Here is a 21,434-nt window from a genome sequence, read left to right on the forward strand (position 1 = left end):
ACCTGTGAGGCAGTATTTTAAGAAGCTGCTCAGTATCACAAAGCAGCTGAGATAGCTATAAAATATTTTAAATAGGTTTACAGAAAATTTCTTTGAATTTCCAGTCAGTGTCTAGGGATTTAATAAAATCAGTGACAGAACAGAAAAAATGTCCTCGGTATCAGGAGATACCTGGCTGTACTACATTTCCCTTTTTCCCTTTCCATAATGCTAGGCAAGTTTTGTCTTGCTTGTTCAAACAACAAAAAAAAAAAACAAAAAAACCCAACCATCACAAACAAACAAAACAAAAAACTTCTCCCTGGATTACCAATGAAAGCTTCTAAGAATGAAAGTGAGAAATTAAGCAGACAGTGGAATATCAACTATGAGTGAATGAGCACTATTAGAAAAAGGCCAGAAAGTGTGAGCTAATTTGGTTATTTAAGACAGAGAACAAACAGCAAAGAGCAGCGAGGAAGCCAAGTAGTGATATAAAGTATTAGTTGAAATATAAAAGTACGCCATGTAGATGTGTGCATTTGTAGGCTAATGGTGCTATTATTAGGCAGCTACTTTTGCCCACTTCTAAACTGCTGCATATTACTGCTTTCACAAAATAGAGTTTAATGTAACAAAAGCACAAATATGTTAAAGTTCATGACAACAAACAACACCTGAATACATCAGGCTGAGAGAAGAATGCATAGCCCAAGTCTCCATTCTGTTCACAGCAAGGACTGCTTCTAGAGATGCAAGTTCTTCTTCAGCATGGAAAAGTTTTCTACAGACTGTAGAATCATAGAATATCCTGAGTTGGAAAGAACCTTAAACTTAACCTTAAACTCTAATTCACTTTCTGGGCTACAGATATGCGATATGGAATTTTAAGAAGGCGGTGCCAAAGAAGTTTGTAATATTATCCCCCATGAGAAATGCTGAAAAGATGAAACAGGCTTGGTTGTTAAGCTGATGTTTACCAGCTAGATCAGTGATACAGTTCTCTCTCTATGTCTTGGATTCTCAACTAGGAGTCACCAAGCCAGTTGGCAGTACTTCTTTGTTTTATGATTGGGAGTGAGTTCTGCAATCTCATGGAAAAAGGATGGCCTGCAACAGATATATCCATATGTAAGTTTTCAGTCTGCCTGGCATAAAGCAAGAAATATAACACACAGGATGCTCAATTCCCACAACTCAGGAGAATGCAAAAAAAAAAAAAAGTAAACCGACGACAGACACACATACAGACATATACCACCTTCATCACCGACCAAATGCTTTAGATCTATATGTAAAATCACAGTAGCATTTATTGTCAGAAACTTAGGGCAGAGTACAATATGGAAAAGTGAGAAAGGTATCAAGAGTGAGACTAGTACATGTAAACATCTAAAATTGCACTGAAAACCCCAACTGATTAGCAGAGCCATAGCTCTGTGTTATAGCTTTGCTTCTGCACAAAGCCAGAAGCGTCTCATCTTGAAAACTGACAGCTCTTCTCTAGCTTTTTTTTTTAAACCACCATTATCCATTTTTGAAGCTAAACAATTGGGAAGCTGTCAATCACAGTTATTATCTTACATTTAGCTGTGGAGAACACCAAAGACACCAGCATCTGGCTATGCACAATGCTGATTGTCATTGTTACGCTCAAATAATTGCCTAGAGAACAGAGTGCCATCCTAGATCTAGGGTTGACTGCCATACTTAATGTGGACATCCACATTCTCCTTATAAACAGAGGCACAAAAGCAGGCGTTTTTAGGATCAATCTTTCTCACTGAAAAGCAATGTCTAAAACAAGTCAGACTAAACTCTGAGTTGACTCTAAAGGGAGGGGCAGAGTAAACATCTTAGACACAAACAACTTCACTGTAAACATCTAAAATCAGGTGAGACAAGCCTGCTTTCTATGACAAGAGTACTTAACTTTCTAAACAACAACTAAAGATTTTTCCTCTCCTTCTGGCAATGATTTGATTTAAGAATTCAGTTTTTATCTTTGTATTCAGTTCCCTGTTATGTGGCAACTGGGTTTATACATAGGTCACGCCAAAAGTGGGGCATTACTTTGGAGCAGCCTTCATAATACAGGTATTTGCTACTACTGCTATTTACTACTCCATTAAATATAAGGCATACTTTGCCCCTGCATCCTTTCATTTCTCACTTTAACTCTATTTTCTGCTGATTTATGCTTTAAGATATATTTCCTGCAAAGTCCATGTTTTAGGAAAAAAAAAAACAACAACTTAACTGCCAAACTTCAGAAAGTCCTCATTTTAGACATGCATTGTATTCCTGGGAGTGGAAAGCTGCACATGAAATAATCAATACCAGAAAATACTTAGGACGAAAAGTTGACAGCCACTTCTATAAGGATCATGAAATTGTGCATCCCTAGTATTTTTGCAAACATCAGTGACTCTGCATTTTTACACTCCAACAACTGAAAAAAATACATAACTCCTCCTGGAAAAAAAAGCAAGCAACATTATTGTGCAATTTAGGAGATTGTATATATGTATATATACACATTAATATATTTATAGATATGTATATACAGATAGATCCAGGTTTTCATGTGTATCTATTCTAACCCTCTTTAGCATCTGCAAAATTAACATCAGTCCTTTAAAACAGTATAACTAATCTCAAAATAAACCAAAAAAAAACCAAAACACAAAAACACATACCAATACAAAATATTATCTGTCCTTTTTTTGTCATTTCTAAAGTTCCACTGTAAGTTTTCACAAATTGTTACTTCTTTACCTAAAACATTACTTTTATTATTCTGAAGCAGCAGTTTCATTTATATTATTTAAGTCCTTTAATGGTTCATAATCAAATGAGGATATTCTACAATGAGTTTACAACAGCTATCATTTAGATATGGGCCATAAACAGTGTAAGGGAAGATAGTCTATTTGCTTGCATATAAGCTATGGAATCGTTAAATTCACAGCGCTGGTTATACACACAAGAAGACTTGTGTGTATAACAAACATCTGACAGATTCTTTCCACCAGAGTAGAGAGAAGGTGGGAAGGGAACAACAAAAAGACATCTCCTTTAACAACTGCTTTGCTCTGCTTCCACATCTGTGTGGATTATCTGAAGATTTACAGTCAGAGAGCAAACTAATTTATATCCTTTAAAGAGGGACGAGGGCTATTTGGGTAAAAATGCACCATGGCATGATACAACACAAAGTCTGAATATCCTGTAGAAGCTATGTTCTTTCATCGCTTTTCTACCTCGAGCTGTGATTTCCAATAAAATTGCAGGCCTCAAATAAAGTGAGAAGTAATATGTTACCTTACTTCTATTACGGAAAACTCTGAAAAACACACCTCTCCAATTAAAATTTATCCTCAGAATAGCAGTGATATTTGTAAGGAAACATCTTTTGATTTATCTCTATTGAAAAACTACCTACAATGACTGACAAAAACTCAGATATTGTCTTATTTTCTGGAACTCCACAAGTGTATTCCTCCTAAAAATTTGCAGTGTTGAATAAGGAAGAACACCTTAACTGTTCTGCTGGTGAACAGTGACAATAATGAAAAGATGGTAGTAAATATCCAAAAGGCTATTTACAGAAAAAACTCACCTGTACTGAAGTTTCCATCTGCTAGAAACCACTGAGGCAGTCTCCAGCAAGGAGCAATCTCCAAGAGATACTGCCATACTGATGGTCAGCCCTTAAATGAGGACTAGAGGAGGTGGAGTCAAGCTCCACCCCTTCCGGAAGCACAGCTAAATTTCTTTCACCTGTACTCCCACAGCTGACCCAACACTTGCCTCAGCTGATTAATCAGAGGTTCAGCCTGTTATTACCAAGTTCCCATACATCTGGTATCAGCATCTTATGGATAATTTTAAGTAATTTTACAGAAAGAATGTAACAGTATTTTCCGGGGTTTCCTTCACTTTATATCTGGTGCTTAAAGATTATGCTTTTCACTTATCTTAACACGCAGGACTCAGCATCATGCTTCCAGCCTATTTATCAGCAAGAACACCATTTGTGTATTCCCACTTTGTACCATGGCATAGTTGCAGGCATGCCCAGTTATTTTATAAAGGAACATTTCCCTACAGAATATAAAATTAGTTCATTGATGTAATGGTGAATCAGAAATTATGCTCTAGTCACTAAAGTTGACAAAGGCTGAATTTACTTTCTCCCATACATACCTCCTTCACCCTTGTTTCTATTGATACTTGTATTTTTCTGATGGAAAGCCCTCACTTCTACAAAGAAACCAGTACAGCTGACAAAACAAACAAACAAAACAAACAAACAAAAAAAAACCCAAACACCTAATGTTAATGACAGAAAAAAAAAAAAAAGAAAAAAAAAATGAAAAAAAGGAAGAGATGCCACATGTAACTGATTAGATGCCATTGCTGAAATGTCACAACTAAGTGGTTCCTTGGACCAGTCAGCAATTTGCAGCATTGGCTGATACTTGCTACTTCCCATTACTTTATCGGAATACTTTTGTTCATTACTCATTCCCTGCCCTTGTCCCATTGGGGCAAGCGAGCAATGCTCACCAGTGACGTCAGCCAGCACTATTACAGAAATAAGATATACAATGGTTTTCCACTTGTAAACTAGAAAGGCCAGAGGTAGAAGGGGAAGAGCAAAAAGCATTTGTGTCTGTAATTTTGCTCTGTGCTCTCAAACATTTGTCTATTTATTTGGTTGGAGCTTGAGAATAACAGAATGCCTTGAGTTGGAAGGGACCTCAAAGATGATCTAATTCCAGCTGTTTATTATAATTAGTCATAACTGGTCTCCTAGAACTAACTTTATTCCAAACTGTATACGTTTAAGGAAATGCCACACAAAACAAATAGCTTCCTAGTGATCTAGCTTTGAATTACTTTCTTGAAGTTTATCAACACATTAAAGAAGTTAAATCGTATCCTCGTGGATTTTCACCAAAACAATTTAATGCAATTTATCAGCAGGCAAAGAAGTTCCTAGATATCTACTAGTTTTTGTTTTTTCTTACAGACAGAACATAGCTCAGAACTCATTGGATATAATTAAAACAATAATACAACATTATGGATGTAAATGTTTTCCCTTAAAATAACATTTCTTTTTCCATTCACTGAACAATAAAAACACATTTTCATCAACAGTCTTTTACTTATTTAGCGAATTTACACAAAAGATCTAAAGATTTCTTTAATTATGAACAATGACAATCCAAAAATTTCAAAGATAAAGATGAATATTTGTTTCAAAAACTCTTATTAAAATCCATGATGAATAAAATAAAATGTATTTATTAAAATACACACGATCTGAAGATGAACTTATCAAATAAAATTTTCCATACATTCTATGGGTTTTGTATTTCTTTGGGAATCCTTTTTTTCCTAAAAATGTGCTTTCCAGTCAGATTCTTAAAAATGATTTATTATTATTATTTTTTTTACAGGAAGTAAATGAAAGCTTTTTCCCATTTTTTTTTTCCCTTTTTTTTTTTTTTCTGATAGGAGAACTTAGACAATTCTTCTCCATTACCACTGTCTAATTCTAAAGCTACTTTAATTCTTAATGTCTTAATCACTCGTGCTTATTAAATTATTCAAAATGTGCTCCGAACAACAGAAGAAGGATCTTCCTTTGCAGCAAATGAAGGAAAGGAAAGTTAGTTCTGGTTTCACAGAACTGTTAGGGTTGAATGGGCAGCTGAGGAAATATGCCTTTAACAGTTTTGGTGTATTTTTTTCAAAATAAGGCCTTTTGCCTTCTTACTTGTAGAATAGGGAAGTAAAAAATTAGTGAATTAGAAGCAGCAGACTTCCAAATCTTTTTATAAATTTCTCCCCAGCAGAGGATCATTATTGTTCCTGATTCATTATGTTTCATAATCACCTTCCTAATTAGTAATATTGTAAAAATGGAGGAATCCAAAGCCCTGTGGTACAAGGCAAGACTTAACAAATGGTGGCAATTCGCAGCAGATAAATATAAATATGTAAAGAAACCGTCAGTGAGCAGGCAGCACAATGGTGCTTTGGGTAAAGGAAAAGCAAATTGATCAGTGATTATGTCAGCCTTTGAACAACCTTTCATCTACCAGGCTGGTATGTAGCATCCAAATCCATACATTAATAGTTGCTGACTAAGGTGAAGGAAAATATTCTCCATCATATACTCCATCTTAGCTGCCAAAAAAATGTTTGTTAATGATACTAAGCAGTGAGGTGGTAATGTTCAATCAGCACTTCATTTCTTCACAGAAAACATCTCAAATTATCACACAAAGCAGAGGGGATTTTTGTGAGCGTTTCTCTGGTCACTCTCCTTTGAAACCTCTTGTGCTCCCAGGCTAATTTTCTCTCCTAAGAAAATATCTTTTGCAAGGTTTTTATGAAATATTAAGCATTCTTCAGAATTAAAAAAGAAAAAGCAAACCTGCAACATTAAGACGTTTCTGTCCATGCAGCACAGTAGTTAAGATGGCTACAAACTGTGCAACAGAAAGAAGAAACAACACAACTGTGACAGGAAAAAAACAGAAAAGATCAAAGAATATATATATATATATATATATATATAAAAGTAGTTATAGGACTTTAACTGAAGCTTAATGTATTTAATGTAAAGGGCAACTCATCCAAAGATCCCTTTTGATATGTGCGTTTTGTAAGATCTTATTACACTGCCATGTATAAAGGATATTCTGAGCTTCATCAATGTAGTGACAACGTTTCTTAATTCCTGTGCACGTCTTCTATTAAATTCTCAAGAGATATTACAAAGGAAACAATGGAATCTACCAGAACACTTGCAAGTGACAAATACTGTGCAAATTACAAAGTTTGTTATTTGAATAACCTCCCAAAACCATACATCAAACAAATGTTGGAAGGTGTTTGAACTTTACGTATATACAACTATTTATGTTTAGTAAATATAATAAAATCTGTGATGCTGCGATTTGTGACATTTTTTAAACCTTAGAAGAAAGGCAACAACACTAAATCAGCAATAAGCACTACATTACTACTATGCATTATAGAAATTATCAAGGGTGAAATCAAATTTACTGCAGCTGTAACACTTCAAAAAAAGAGAACAGGAATCTGGGTCTTTTCCAAAGAACACATTTCAGGCAGTTGATCACATGATCTTAGAAATAACTAAATTAACTTTGTTGTAAAAATAAAAACAAAATCCCACTAAATATCAAAACCAAAGAGTGATTTCCAGATTGAGAAGAAGGCTGTCTTTAATTCTTTAACAGTTACAATGACATCTAGCTTTATAATATCAAATGCAGATATACTTTCTACCATGTTTCAACTTGCATTAATTCAAAACAAAGGGATATAATTTATGAATATCATAAATATAAAACCTGATTCAGCTTACAGGTAAATGCTCCTTATCAAAAACTAAAATCACCTCAAGCAGGAGATTTCCAGAAAGCAGAAAAAGCAGGAAAAAAATAGTTTGTCTTCTAATATCCACCTCCAGAATGTCCCAAGTGGGACATTACAGCCCACATGCCAGTTACTCTTATGGGCCTCAATTCAGAAAAGCATACCTATTCAGGAAAGCAGTTAATTAAGCACATGCTTATGTACTTTTCTGAATCAGATCCATGGTACCATAGGAAATGGGTATAACAGACGTGCAGTGCATGAGTAACTGAGAATTTAGCCCCATAACATAAGCTTTCATTTATGTGCTTTTGTATTTTTAAGATACAATGATGCACTACTTAAAGCTAAACATCATCAAATGAAGACCCATATATCTCGAGACCCATTAAGTATCTCTGAAGGTAGGTCCACTGCAAACAAATTGCTGCACAATTTATTTTTTTACTTGAATTATTTAATTTTGCAGTAAATTGGTAGCTTTGGGCATACTGATACAATGGTGATAAATTGCAGGTGGCCAAAGAATTGCTTATTACAGTGGTTTGGAGCTACCAATGCATACCTAGCCAGTTGGAAAAAACAGGGAGCAAGAAAAGAAAAAAAACTGTTCATATAAATCACTCTCAGAAAAGGCAACTTCAAAGAATGTCATTATTTTTCTTTCATTAGCAGCACTGCAGAGCAGAAACTTTCTATCTGCGTTTTTGCTTCCATTCATTGCAACTCCCTGTATGACAAATCCTTAGCTGAAAAGATGATGGCCACCAGCAAGTAAGGTTACTCAGCTGCTGCTTTAAGCAAAGCAGAAAGCTAACTGAGGGCACATGTGGTCCAGACATATTAAGAGCCACTGGCAAGGACTGAAAAATGCAGTTTTGATAAGCTGTCATTTCTGCATGTGATTAGCAACCATCAGGAAAACCCTGCGGTTTGCACTGGAGAAATCCAAGTCTAAGAACGGTAATTATGCATATGTATGGAAATACCAGACCCCTTATTTACTTTCAAATAACTGTTTTCCTAGAAAAGGTTACTTTTTTTTTCATCTAGTTCATGCTGATTTTCGATCACTTAAAAATAATATTAAGCTGAATGAAAGTGTATTATAGGAAAACCATCCAAACCATTACGTTGAGAACCACAAAGTTTAAAAATACTCTGCCGAACATAAGAACTTGGATCAAAGACTTAAAGACTAGATTTGGAATCTCCTTCAGTGCAAAGCAGCCATGGTTTTAATATAGAAATATGGAATATAAAGCTGCAGTTGAATTCTTCAGCAATTATTCTTGATGTTGCAATACTAGTAAGTGCACACGCTAAATTTTGGATATAACAGACCAGAAAGTCACTCAACATTATATTTTGAAATCAGCTAATTGGATAAAACACAGATAACTGGAATTTTCAATTACAGTTAGTAAATGCACTTCTGTTAGATAGATCCGAAAGTCAGCATAGGCTAACGAGATGCTGTTAAATCACAGTATCACACAGTCTCAAAGAATTGTCTTGAAATACGCTAGATTCTTAAACTAAGAAGCTGCTGGTAATGGAAAAGTGTATACGACATGAACGTAGGACATCAGGACAGCAGATGCACCTCAGGAAGTGACAGAGATTCCCTACCAAGAGACAGCAATATGACAAAGAAGTAGAACAGAAGTAGTAGAGGACTCTAGATTTTGCATACTGACTAATGTATTGTTACCATATGCTGAATCATGGATTGTTCCCTTATTCTAGCCTTCTAAACCAGTGTTTCTCATGGCTATATTAATTACAAATACTCTACAGAATAAGCTGAGTAGGATTTCCATTTTTATCCACAATTCTTTTTAACTAATTCTTTCTAACAATTTCTCTTCACAGTCAATACACCCGGAATATACAAATACATGCTGGGCACACACACGCATCATTACAATCAAAATGACTATCAAAAACTTGCTAATTTTCCTCCCATTCTCAGCCCAACTTAGTTCAAATGACAAGCATTTCCAGTACAAGCTACAAAACACTGGAACACAAAGTGCTCCCATCTATTATTCCCACATATGGTTTAGGATATGTAAAACTTGTCTGTGATACCACTGTGGGCTTTTTTTTGTTTGTTTGTTTTAATTCATAGAATTTTCTACTAAAAAAGTGAATTTTTAACATTTTACCAAAACTCAATATTTAAAAGATAAATACATTTCAATATTTAAACAGCAGTTTGTTTGTTTTTTTCCAATGAGTTTGAAGCTATTCATTTAAAAAAGTCTTCAAATTATTTCTATTGAAATCTAATACATTAAGACATTTACACTAATATCAAGTTTGAAGATGCTTTTCCCCTCACATGATATGGGTAAGTTTTCAGTGTTCAAATCCAGCTCTTCCCAACATACAAGAAAAAAAAAATATTATGTTACTTGTAAATGGAGCAGGCCACTCCAAGAAAAGGCAGGATCTATTGTAAAACTGTGGAGGTCCTAATTTTAATATATGATTTCTTCTCTTTAAAGAGAGTTTGCAAATTACTAAAGTCCCTGGGAAGCAATAACTCTTAAGCCAAAAAGAGTTGGTCTTAGACTCTTAGTCTGCTGTTCAGTATATACAGTAATACTGTTTTAAGATGACTACAACTACTCAAACGAGACTAGTGTCATACAAATAAAGGCACACTTTAACTGGCAACAGAAGCTCATAGTATCTTTTATAGCACTGTATTCTCAAACCACACAATTTCAAACTGCATATATAAGAAATAGCAAGAGAATTTAAAATTTTGAATTTTAATGATTTAAAGTGTACTATGACATTCCAGGCATTGTAAAATTTTTCATAAGATACAGTCAATTCTATACATAATAACAGTCTCTGTGGTCACAAGTAGACAACCACTGCTGACATAATAACGGAGTTAGACTTCCCACATAATACACATTTTCTGCTTACTAAAAACATTTGTTTTGGACGTAGTATATGTGAAAGTGAGTAATCTACTGAATAATTATAAAAAGAGAGGAGTGTACAGATGGATAAAATCTTGGTTTTTAGGGTATCTAAATGATGTCAAAATTCAATTAATTGATACTTTACTAGGGCAGAAAATAGATGTCGTGATCTACTGGAATTATACCATGAATCTCTTCTCAGTGACACAGATGCTGGATGTTTCTCGAAATGTACTGATTGGAGACAGGATCCAGGATGTGCAGGCATACAAGGAGACTACTAATGAATCTTAGACTGCTATTCATCAAAAGCTAGATTTTGGAAAAAAATCTGTCATCTCCTAAAGTATTTACTTAAATATATTTCAAAGAGTAGGCTAGCACTGAGTGAAAAAAAGACTACAACAAAACCAAATACCATTTAAACACTACATTGCCACTAGCCTAAACACATTGTTAAAGCAATTAATATTTTTCTTCTACATATATGATTTTATTGTACTTTTCTCAAGCAGATAGAAAAAATGTTGGCTAGAATATATGCCATAGTGCCAATGTACCACAGCAATTTACATTTCTCTGCACTTTAAAGGGATGTCTTTTTCAGCCACTTGTTGAGTACTAGGCAGAATAAGTACAGCAGTATCTCTTGTATTCCAGTACATACTGTCACTAAAATAATGTGTAACAGCTTTAATCAGGCAGTTGAGAAAGCACAAGATTAAGAAAGGTGATGGGTAGTTGAAACCCGCACAGCATCTTCCCCATTACGTATCTTTTCACTGCCAAATAATACACACTGTGCAATACTTCTATTGTACTTCATTACACTTTTAGTGTTCCCTTTCTACTCATGTAGAATAATCTTGTCAGCTCCAGAAATGAAAGAATGATTTATTCTGTCATTTTCTTTCCATTTGGAAGGCAGCCACAGTTTCTCTTTATGTCTAAGATGAATCTTTTCTCCATTTACCCACTTCAATCTGACATCATTAGGTTTACGAATTACAGTGCATTATAACCTCACAGTATGTACGACATGATGTCAAATGGGAAGTCCTGGGAATGTTGCCAAGCTCCAGTGGAGCTTATGGATGTCAGCCTCACAAACATAGCTGAGTTTGACCTTAGGTAATTAAGTCATTGTGTTACGTTAATTTAAAAGGAGACATTTTATTTCAGGAAAGTAGAAAAGTCACACAATCAAACTTACTGGATGACATTTACAGATAAGAAGATGGCTTAGTCTTTTTTCCTACCTGCACTGAGCTTACAGAATACCAATAAATGGTTAAAAAAGAAAAAAGACAGAAAGCTGGATTTAGTTTTATGTAACAGCAACCTCTTTATGTAGCCAAGTGCACAAGCCACATGACAAGTAGTCATAACAGAAATAAAGATTCCTGCGCAGATCTTCATCACCATCATGAAAACCTTACTCTCGCAGACAGATTTACACACAAATCTGCACTGCATGCTTTGTACTGTGGCATCTGCTAAATGTAATTTCCCAACACTAAAATTCAAGAGAAACTACTTACAGTCTCCTGAGAGAAAGATTCTTTAAAAATAACAAAGATAGATCAACATTATAAATAAAGCAGCTGGAGATATTCCCTGCACAATCTAGAATGTCTGTGCTCCTAATCAGCTTCTAGATTCTTATAGTGATCTGATTGTCTGGGAGAGAGTTTTTTGTTTGTTTTCTCTATAAATAGAGAAACCATGCTTTGTACTTGCATCAGCACAAAAGTGCAATAGGCAAGAAAATGGATCTTTCAAAGAATGCGTAGTACCAATTATTTTTCCACAGGATGGGGTACGGCTTTTAGGTAGAAAAAGGATCCTGTGCAAAAATACTTCACACTTGCATTGCAAAAGAATGACAGAGACTGCCACTAAGCAGCAGTAGAACAGCAGGAACTGGTTCCACTGTTTTTTTATTGCTGTTTGTTTTTGTCAGAGTAGTAAAGGATGAAATAATATTGGTAACAGAGCTGGCTAGCTCAAAACATAGGAGTTAACAAATACAGCAAAGTGCAGGCTCACTGTAGTCGAGCTCAGAAGTGTGACCCACAATACTTAGAAGCCAGTACTGGCCCAGTGCTTAGGGTTTGCTGTCTTGGAAAAGTTACTCCACACTGTTACATTCCAGGTAGGTAAGCCGCTGTCCTATTCCACATCTAATACCATCACTCTGCTTCTCTAAGAACTTTAGCCTCCTTTAGTCAATGTCCAGTTTTCAAGTAGTGATCAGTCACAGCACTTTGATGTTTTGCTATAACAGCAGTGCTAAAGAGTACAAAATATGAAAAATAAACATTTACTTAGCAAAGGCAACAGCAAAGGAGCTGACTGAATTTTTGACTGTGCTATTCACCACAACAGGCTGTCAACACTGCATTACACATTTCTACATTGCTTTATATACTTGATCAGAGTACCCTCAGAGTTGCTGTTTCCAGATTTGGTTACATTTTTTTCCCCCATGAATGCACTTTTCTGTCTTTTACTCGCTTCCAACACTACACAATTTAGCAAGAAAATCATCCATAATCTACACAATCCTATTTAAACTTTCCACTGAGAAATTTCTCAATGAAAATGCAAGTATTTCATAAGAATTGAGTTAAATGCTATAGACAGTAGGAGTATTACAGGTAAAAATAGCACGCAACTATGTAATTCAGCCACGGTCTGTACCTGAATTCAAGAAGAAATAAAATTACATCTTAACAGAATGGTATACAGAATATTTATAATACAAAAGTAGGGTTAGAAGCACTTTCCATACCTCATGAAATGTGACCAAAAAAACTCCACCTAAAACTGCCAGTCAGTGTCATTCTGACATCATTTCTGGTGTAGCCACTCAAATACCCCTCTTCAGGAAAACTCATGGGTACCCTTGCAACTAAAGACTTGCTTACAAAGATGATTTAAAAAAAAAAAAAAAAAAAGGCACACTAATTCAAAACTGTTGCGCTATTTCAGTAAAATAAAGAAACTTGAGATTGTCCATTTTAGCTCAAAGTTTCAGAGCTCAAAGCACTGCATAGACATGGAAAGGAAGGCCAAATCCATGCACAGACAAAACTCACAAAATGAGTCTCTTCATTTGAACAGTGGCCTTAAATACTACCCACAAAGACAAATAAACATTACTATCTTTTCTTCCTTTCACTACCCAAGGAATGGCCTAACTGGAAAATAAAAGTCAACTTGCTAAAGACAAGTTTATGACTCAGAAAAATGAAATTGCCATTCCCATCCAGTAACAAAGGAGATGTTTCCAATGGGGTTTAATCAGCTGTGTAGTTTCTTCTTTCTTTCCCTCCTCCCCCTTTTCCTGAATTCTATGGTGTACTCATTATGGATAGTGATTTTAAAAATACACTCTTGATTGAACTGGAGTGTGAAGGTCAATATTTTCTTCTAACTTTCTCTGAAACAGTGCTAGCAACAAGTGAAAAATACTTGGCTGAAAATTTCAGTTGTTTCAGAATAGTGCATTGTTCCCAGTTAGACACTGCATCCTGTATTCATTAAAGGCCTGAAGGGCAGCCCCTGGGGCTGCTGGAAACTGGAGAGAGACAGCTAGTAGGTCAGCTCTGGCTCTTAAGACATGCCAGATGGCTTTTTGTAAATGCTGATTTTAAATGAGCCCTGCTCCAGCCCTTCTGCACCCAGCTGGCATCCCTCCTTTTTAACACCCATCATGTTAGGTAAATCCAGACAGCAAAGAATATAGCACTGCCCTTGGCAGAATTAAGTTATTAGATAACCCCAAACTGTTACAGGTAAATGGAGTAAGTTTTGTTTTGTAAGTTGTTTAAATGAATGCAATTAATACTTGCTAGTACCAAAGGATAAAACAGACAACTATCTCTATTAAGTACAGAACATATTGTTCACTCCAATGGCAAAACTCATCGATTTTTTCCAGTGCATACCAATGACAACTCATGCTATAAAGTACATCTAACCAGCAGGTTGTTCAGAATTGATAGATCAGAATTTATATCATTCTTACGCAGAGAAAGAAACGTTTTGTCCTACTTCCCAAACATAACTTTATCATCTGCTGAAGACTGCAAAAGCACAAAAGCATCAAAAAAATAACATGATGTACTGCACTTGAGACCCTGGTTTATCCAAAGGCACATGTGGAAAATACATCTTTTTTTGGCGGGGTTACAGGCAACACACCTGGAAAATGGGCAAAACTATTAACTTTACTAAAACACAAGTATTTACTCTAGGTTGCATCCAGGCTTTCCCAGATAATTTTTTATTTTTTATTTTTATTTTATTTTGTAAAACAGACTGCAATTCCAGAAGTAAGGTTCTTAAACTAGACAAACTAAGGCTAAAAAGTAGAGATATTCTCAGAGCATTTCTCAGTCCCATCCTTAACACATACACATAGACTGAGATGGTGAATTAGGTTTCTATGGACCTCTGACTAAAGCCCAATTGCTGACGAAGCCCCAGTGCCCGCACACTGCAAAACACCTCAATATAACAATTTTCTCATGAGCCATCTATTTTTGCAGAACACTGGGAATGGACTGATCTGAAGACAAATAATTGTATTAATAAAATAACAGAATAACTAACACGTATTTTGCAATGTTTCCTCTATGGGATCTTCAAGAAATTCTGCCTCAGCTTGGCAAAACAATTTTCATTCACTGTAGCCATAACATCTCAACTCTTCTCCTCCTTTAATTTGCTAAACAAATAGAAAGAAGACAAGACTGTGACTGTGATTAAAGGGTTGTGCATTTTATATGTGTATTTTATAACATACATTTATGAAATTAGATTCTTCACTTGGTGGTGAAGCCTCATTATTTAAAAATAAAGAAATAAATAAATTAAAAAAATTCAACATTTCTCCTTGTCATGCTTCAGTTTTTAATAAGAGTTGACTTGCAAGTCAACCACTCAGATGCTGAGGTAGATTTCAGAGAAAAGTTGCTACAGAAGGAAGAAAGAAACCACAATTGCTATATGATACTGAACAAATATTAACCATAGACCCCCCACCCCCCCAAAAGAAAAAAAATATTTGCTAATATTTCTGAAATTGCTCCATTTAATACTGTATTTCCAGCTTTTTCCCAGAATGTATTTAAGCACGTGCCTTGCTTAAAGCACATGAGAATTCTATCCATTTCAAAGGGTTTAAGCATATCCTTAAGTCCCATACATTCTTCAGTGCACTGCTTTTTTTTTTTTCCACCCAACAAAAAAGACTAAACCAAATACGTATTCAGAGTAATCCATACTTTCCATGTAAAGATGTAGGCCTAGTCCTTTATAGATATGAAATTCAGTAGCATTTACGCCTTACAAAATAAATGTTACACAAAAACAAAGAGGCCAACTCACGGGTATATCGTCAGTTAGTTTCTATGGAGAAACAAAACTCACCCCTTTTTATTCAAGTAAATAGTGCTTCTGAACATGGTAACATCACACAGACAGCATCAAAAATCAGTGCACAAACACTGTACTAATGAAACTACATTCTTAGTTTGCATTACTATATAGGACTGAAATGAACATTGCAAGTTTTATAACTAATTCTGGAATTAAAATACTATATTAAAAATTGGTTAAAAGTACAATGTGTATAAATTTGGCATTTAAAATGTTTGAAAAAGTACCATATCTTACATCCACTATCTGGCTGCAAAGCTGGAAATACGTCTGTCAGATGGGGATGACTTAATAAGGAAAAGCATATTTACATAGATTGGTAGTGGCTGATATATAAATATGGAACGGTTCCAAGTACTACATACACATGTATATATACAAACATATTCTACAGTGAAAGAGCTCTTCCTGAAGTCAGATGTCACCCAGTTTTCAGGCTCCAAAAGGAAGTTTAGTACGAGTTTTTTTTTTTTCCTAGTGGTATGATGTTACGATATAGTAGACGGTGTCTCTGTCATCCTTACATCAGAAGAACTCTGATATCACCACTAATACAGAATTAAACACTCTAGGCACCCTTGAGTTCTATGTGTATCTTGAGAAAAGTTCACGTAGCTGATGGAAGCAGCCATTTTCCCAAGTAGTTTTATCCCTAAAATGCCAACCTAGGGCTTCACCTGAGCTATGAACATCAGCCATAGCAAACTATATAGCAGCTGTGTCAGTCTCTGCCAGTATTCAAAGGATGGTATGTAATAACAGAATATACTTTATTCCTTCCCCTTGTTGTTATAAACAGCCTTTTCATTAAAACCTCTGATACTGATTTTGTAACATCTTCCAGAAGACAAAGAGCAGAACTAGAGGAGACATGACAGTTCCAGTGAAATGAATGCTTGTTTTTCTGTCAATCTTACTTCTCAACCTGTCTTGCAAGGTTACAAGAAATGAATGTCATTTGATTGCATACCTCGGATATTTTTTTTGAAAAACATTGACTATTTAGCTTTTAAAGAAAAGTGCTTTTAAATAGTATTTCAAATTCACAAAAATGTACATTTCTATTACATGTGTGTCAGTGGTGAACATTTGTGTCTTAGATTGATGCCAAACTGTATTTCTCCAATTACATGAAATTCGCTCAAAACATGAGTCAACTCAGTTATTCCAAGTGACAAAATCATTTTTGTTTGAATTCTCACCAAAAAGGGAAAATGAAACAAATACACAATCACAAACTTAGTTGCCAGTATTTGAGTGTCACAAGGACTATTATGCCATGTGTAAAGGCCAGACAACAAAGAGAGAACAGTAGCATTCCTATGCCAAACACGTTGGAACATGAAAGATTCAGCTCTATCAATTTTCTATGCTTGCCTCTTACAATACAGTTAAATCCTACTATTACACCATATCTCAATTAAAAATGGGTGATAATTTTAAATCATCTATGCTGAGGCAAGACATCTCCCTGTTCTAGCTTTCACACTGGAAAGCGGACAATTAAATACCTAACCAACTCAAAAATGCTTTAAAACTTACTGCAATGCTATAATGGGATAGAAAGTACAGTAATAACAGTGGAGGGGCAGAGTCTTTGGCTACAGCAAATGAGAATGAGCAGACACAAAAAAGAGCTACTTATCTTTGAAAGACTGCAAGCATACAGGGATCTCCAGCAAGAGATGCCCTCACCTCCACTGCCAACCCTTAAATGAGTTCTGGGAAAGGGTGGGGTGGATCCTGGCTCCACCCCCTTCTGGTCACTCAGTTGCATTGCATACACCTGAGCTCATCTGGGTTGGCCCTGCCTTTCCACCAGGTGCTCAATCACTGGTTCAGGCTGTGACTTCGCATTTCTGCTACACATACCTTGGAAAGTCATCTTGATTTTCTTTAACTGACTTCTAGCTACAGCATTTTTTGTCAATGCTTGTTTTCAATTAAAAGCAAATTATCAACTATTTTTGCTCTTTAAATCCACTTTCTTCAGGAGGCACTCACAGACTGAAATTTAATACAGTTCATAGCTATACTGAAATACAATGAAATATTTTCAGCAATTTGTTACTGGAAGCTAGACAAGACAACTTCCAGAGGTTCCCTTCAACCAACATTTCTACAATTCTGTAATTCAATAAGATAAATTTCATGTAATATGCCAAGTCCTGCAAACAGTGATATTACAGAGATAAGACATACAGCGTCCTCTGAAGTAACACATAGCTGCCTTTTAAAGCATGCCTGCCAAGGCTTCAGCATTCATTGCACAAGAAGAATGCCCACTCCAGTGGGCTGCAACAGCTGAAAGCTGTGGCTGTGGGGATTCAGCAACAAAGCACCAACTACACCTGAAAACTGATCTGAACAGGGATCGCATCTGACAAAAAAAAAAAAAAAACAAAAAAAAAAACCCAAAAAACAAAAAACAACAGAGCAAGTGACAGCTATGATGATCTGTATAATCTGATGAAAACCAAGTAGCTTACCCAGTGAACAATGCTGATGGTCACCCAAATTTCATGAGAAAGGAGAAAGGATTCATTGAGTTTTAGCTCCACATCTGCTAGTGTCCTGCCCTACACAACTGCAATCTATTGTTTTATTCTAGGTTAAAATGAAGTAATATAAATATGCACGCTGTTATATAAAAAGGCCAGGAGATGAAATTACATCAGTTTCTAATAAGGCCCTTTGAAACCCTAAACTAGCCAGTTAGCAGCCAAATTATTTTTTTTCTACTAATGCAGACTGAACAGCGAATAATGACTACAAGAAAAATAAACAGCTTAAAACCTCTGTAGTTCCAAAAATACTGTTTGATGCAACAATACACAACAAGTAAATATCTAGGTGCTAAACTTTATTTACTACTTTATCAATCATTTCTCTACTTAAATAATAACAATAATAATATTTTTTTCTTTCCTGGGTTCTCTGTAAATAAGAGCTGTAAGTTTCTTCCTCTCCTATTTCAAAACTAAATAGAAGAGTTTTTAACACTCGCAATTTGAAAAAGCATCTCTAGCTAGCATTTAGTAAAAATCAGCATATTTATTTGGAAGATATAGAAGATCTGAAATGTTTTGTAATATCTTCTGTATTTTTAATAGGTTGCATACAAAATCTGTAGTAACTACAGTTATTAAAACACTTCCCTTAGACTCTTCTGACTCCATAAAACAAATTCATGAAGCTTTAAGCATTCCTTTATTTGATAAGTTGCAGCCTGCACATGATGACCAACATCACATCATTATAAAAATGGACCATTTGATTATTTTCTTCTAACTGGAAATTATGTCTTACTGTTTTCTTTATTATCTTTCAGAATACTCATAAACTGAACGTTTCTATCAACCAATGGCAGATTTCCCTCCTACACATGGTTGTATGATCATACTATGCATCTGAATTTGGAAATAAAAAGAAAATTGTGAGCAACTCATGTTAAAACATCCTCAAAGGTGCACCACCACTGAAGGATGAGCCCCACTCCAGCTCATTCTCTGTTGGTTGCAGGAGGCCAGCTAGAACTGATCTGCACCTGATGATCACCCCCCTCTTCAGTGTGAGATTGTGATATGTATCAGGTTCCTGCTGTTCAAAATATGACTATTTGTCTATGAGGCTGTAAATAAAGACAGGAAAAATGAAGTACAAAACTCCCTGCTCTGATCTGATCTGAAATAAAAATAGGAAGAATACAATAAATTATGTATACATTACATCTAATCAAGCACATGGCTAAGAAAACACAGCAGCTGTTCATTTCCATCAAATGCAACTCCAGTCAAGGCTTAGAGAAGAGGGGTGCACTTAGACTGCTGAAAGAAGCAGTATGTGGTCACGCAGTTACAACCCTGAGACAAAAGTCAAGGAATTTGTTTCTCAAATGCTAACAAGGATGCTGTGGAACTGCTCCTAACTCCAATCATATGAGTTTCATTGATACAGTTTTAGTATAGGACTCAGAACCAATTGTTTTGTATTTGTTTATTTGTAAAAGAATAGAAGACAGAGCAAGCAACAACAGCAATCTCAGGATTACGGAAAAGACCACAAGAATAAAAGCTGTATTACAGCATATTATATTTTTGAGGGACTATCTACTTGCAGAAATTAGCAAAATTTCTTTAAATTAGAACTTGAACATTTATATTATTATTTAGCTATCTGAAGTAAACGTATCTGCACTCCTTTCCCAGTGACAAAAATCTCTTAACAGACTGAGGAGGGAAATTAATTCAACAAAGGAATCTCTCTATTCAGAAAACTTGCCTGTCCATCAAACATTATCCAACAGCAAGCACCTTCTAAACTATCTCAGTTGCAGAGACAGGCAGTCTTTCAAGTAACCACAGACTAGAATATTCAGGGCAAGATGCCAGCACAAGTTTGAACACAGGTCTTGCATTCATGCTTATTCACACAATCTAATGCGCTTGCAGCAGGGGCTGGATCCTTAGGCGCCTACAATTTCCATGATCTAAATCTTATGTACTCAGCTCCCAGAGAGAAATTCTGAAGCCAAAATTAAATACCTGTGTGCCCTGAACACATCAAGAACCAGAAATACTTCATGATGACCAAGAACTGCCTAGATCTAACCAGCACAAAACAGAGTAACCACTACAAAATATCAGGTTAATACAAGATGAAGGGGTGTAAGACATATATCTGATACCTTCCTGGAGACTAAGCTACTAAAGCCTGAGTCAGAGAATACCTCCTTTTACCTGGAATCTCCAGCCCAAGACCTCGCCTGTGGTTTTTAAAAGAACTAAGCCAGGAACAATATTTTATTTTTCAAAATTTGACTGTGAGAATTCAACTCTAACTTTGTAGCAAAGAGACCTATGAAGTGGGGAAATCAAGGCTCAGTATCTGCTCTAGGCAGGCAGGCTTCACATGGCAATTGCTTTTCTCAAGATAGCAACATCTGGGATAGGCCTCAGTGTGGTCTCACACCTAGCAGGAAAAGGGTGATGAAGGGGAACTCGTCCCACCTACCGTGCTGAAGTTCTGCTGCTTTTCAGTAAAGATGGAAAAGAATAATCTACTGCTTTTAATGGGGACATTCTGTGACACCAACAGTGTTGTATATTTATAATGCAACATGGAGTATACATCACCTCTATTTTTAATCTGCAAAACTGTTCTCACATTAGCTTAAAGCTTTATAGTAACTACGGAAAACTAGAGATTAGATTATAATAAGATAATAAAATAGATATTAAACTATGCATTTATCAGGCATCCAGTAATTCAAAAATATTTCAACTATGATGAAAACACATTTTTGCACTAAGCTAAACTGGCTCATCTACTTCCTTTTAATAACTGTACTATGTATATTGCTGAGAGTAATTGTTTTGCAGACCATGAGAGAACTTCTGCTTAATCTTTTATGACCTTTATAAAACTTTATTAAATTATGAAGCCACGTACCTTTTACATGCTCTAAAGTTTTGGTTGGGAACTGTTTAAATACATAAATACATGCAGCTGTCCTGAGTAGTGCCACCTCAGTGACTTGAGACACTGTTAAGACTTTCCAGTTCTGTCCCATTTAAAATCAGCAATAAAACTCCAGTCCAAGATAAAGTCTCAGATAGGAGCTACCCAGTCAGGAGC

The 21,434-nt window shown here is 35.5% G+C and overlaps 1 protein-coding gene across 40 annotated transcripts in view; it reads right to left on the reverse strand.

Moving 5' to 3' along the window:
• Positions 1-21,434, reverse strand: part of EYA4 (EYA transcriptional coactivator and phosphatase 4) — a 147,998-nt gene that overhangs the window by 105,222 nt on the left and 21,342 nt on the right. The window lies entirely within an intron of this gene.

Source organism: Coturnix japonica, chromosome 3, assembly GCF_054131305.1.
Source record: "Coturnix japonica strain WE chromosome 3, WE-NBRP24, whole genome shotgun sequence".
In the NCBI taxonomy this organism is placed as follows: Eukaryota; Metazoa; Chordata; class Aves; order Galliformes; family Phasianidae; genus Coturnix; species Coturnix japonica.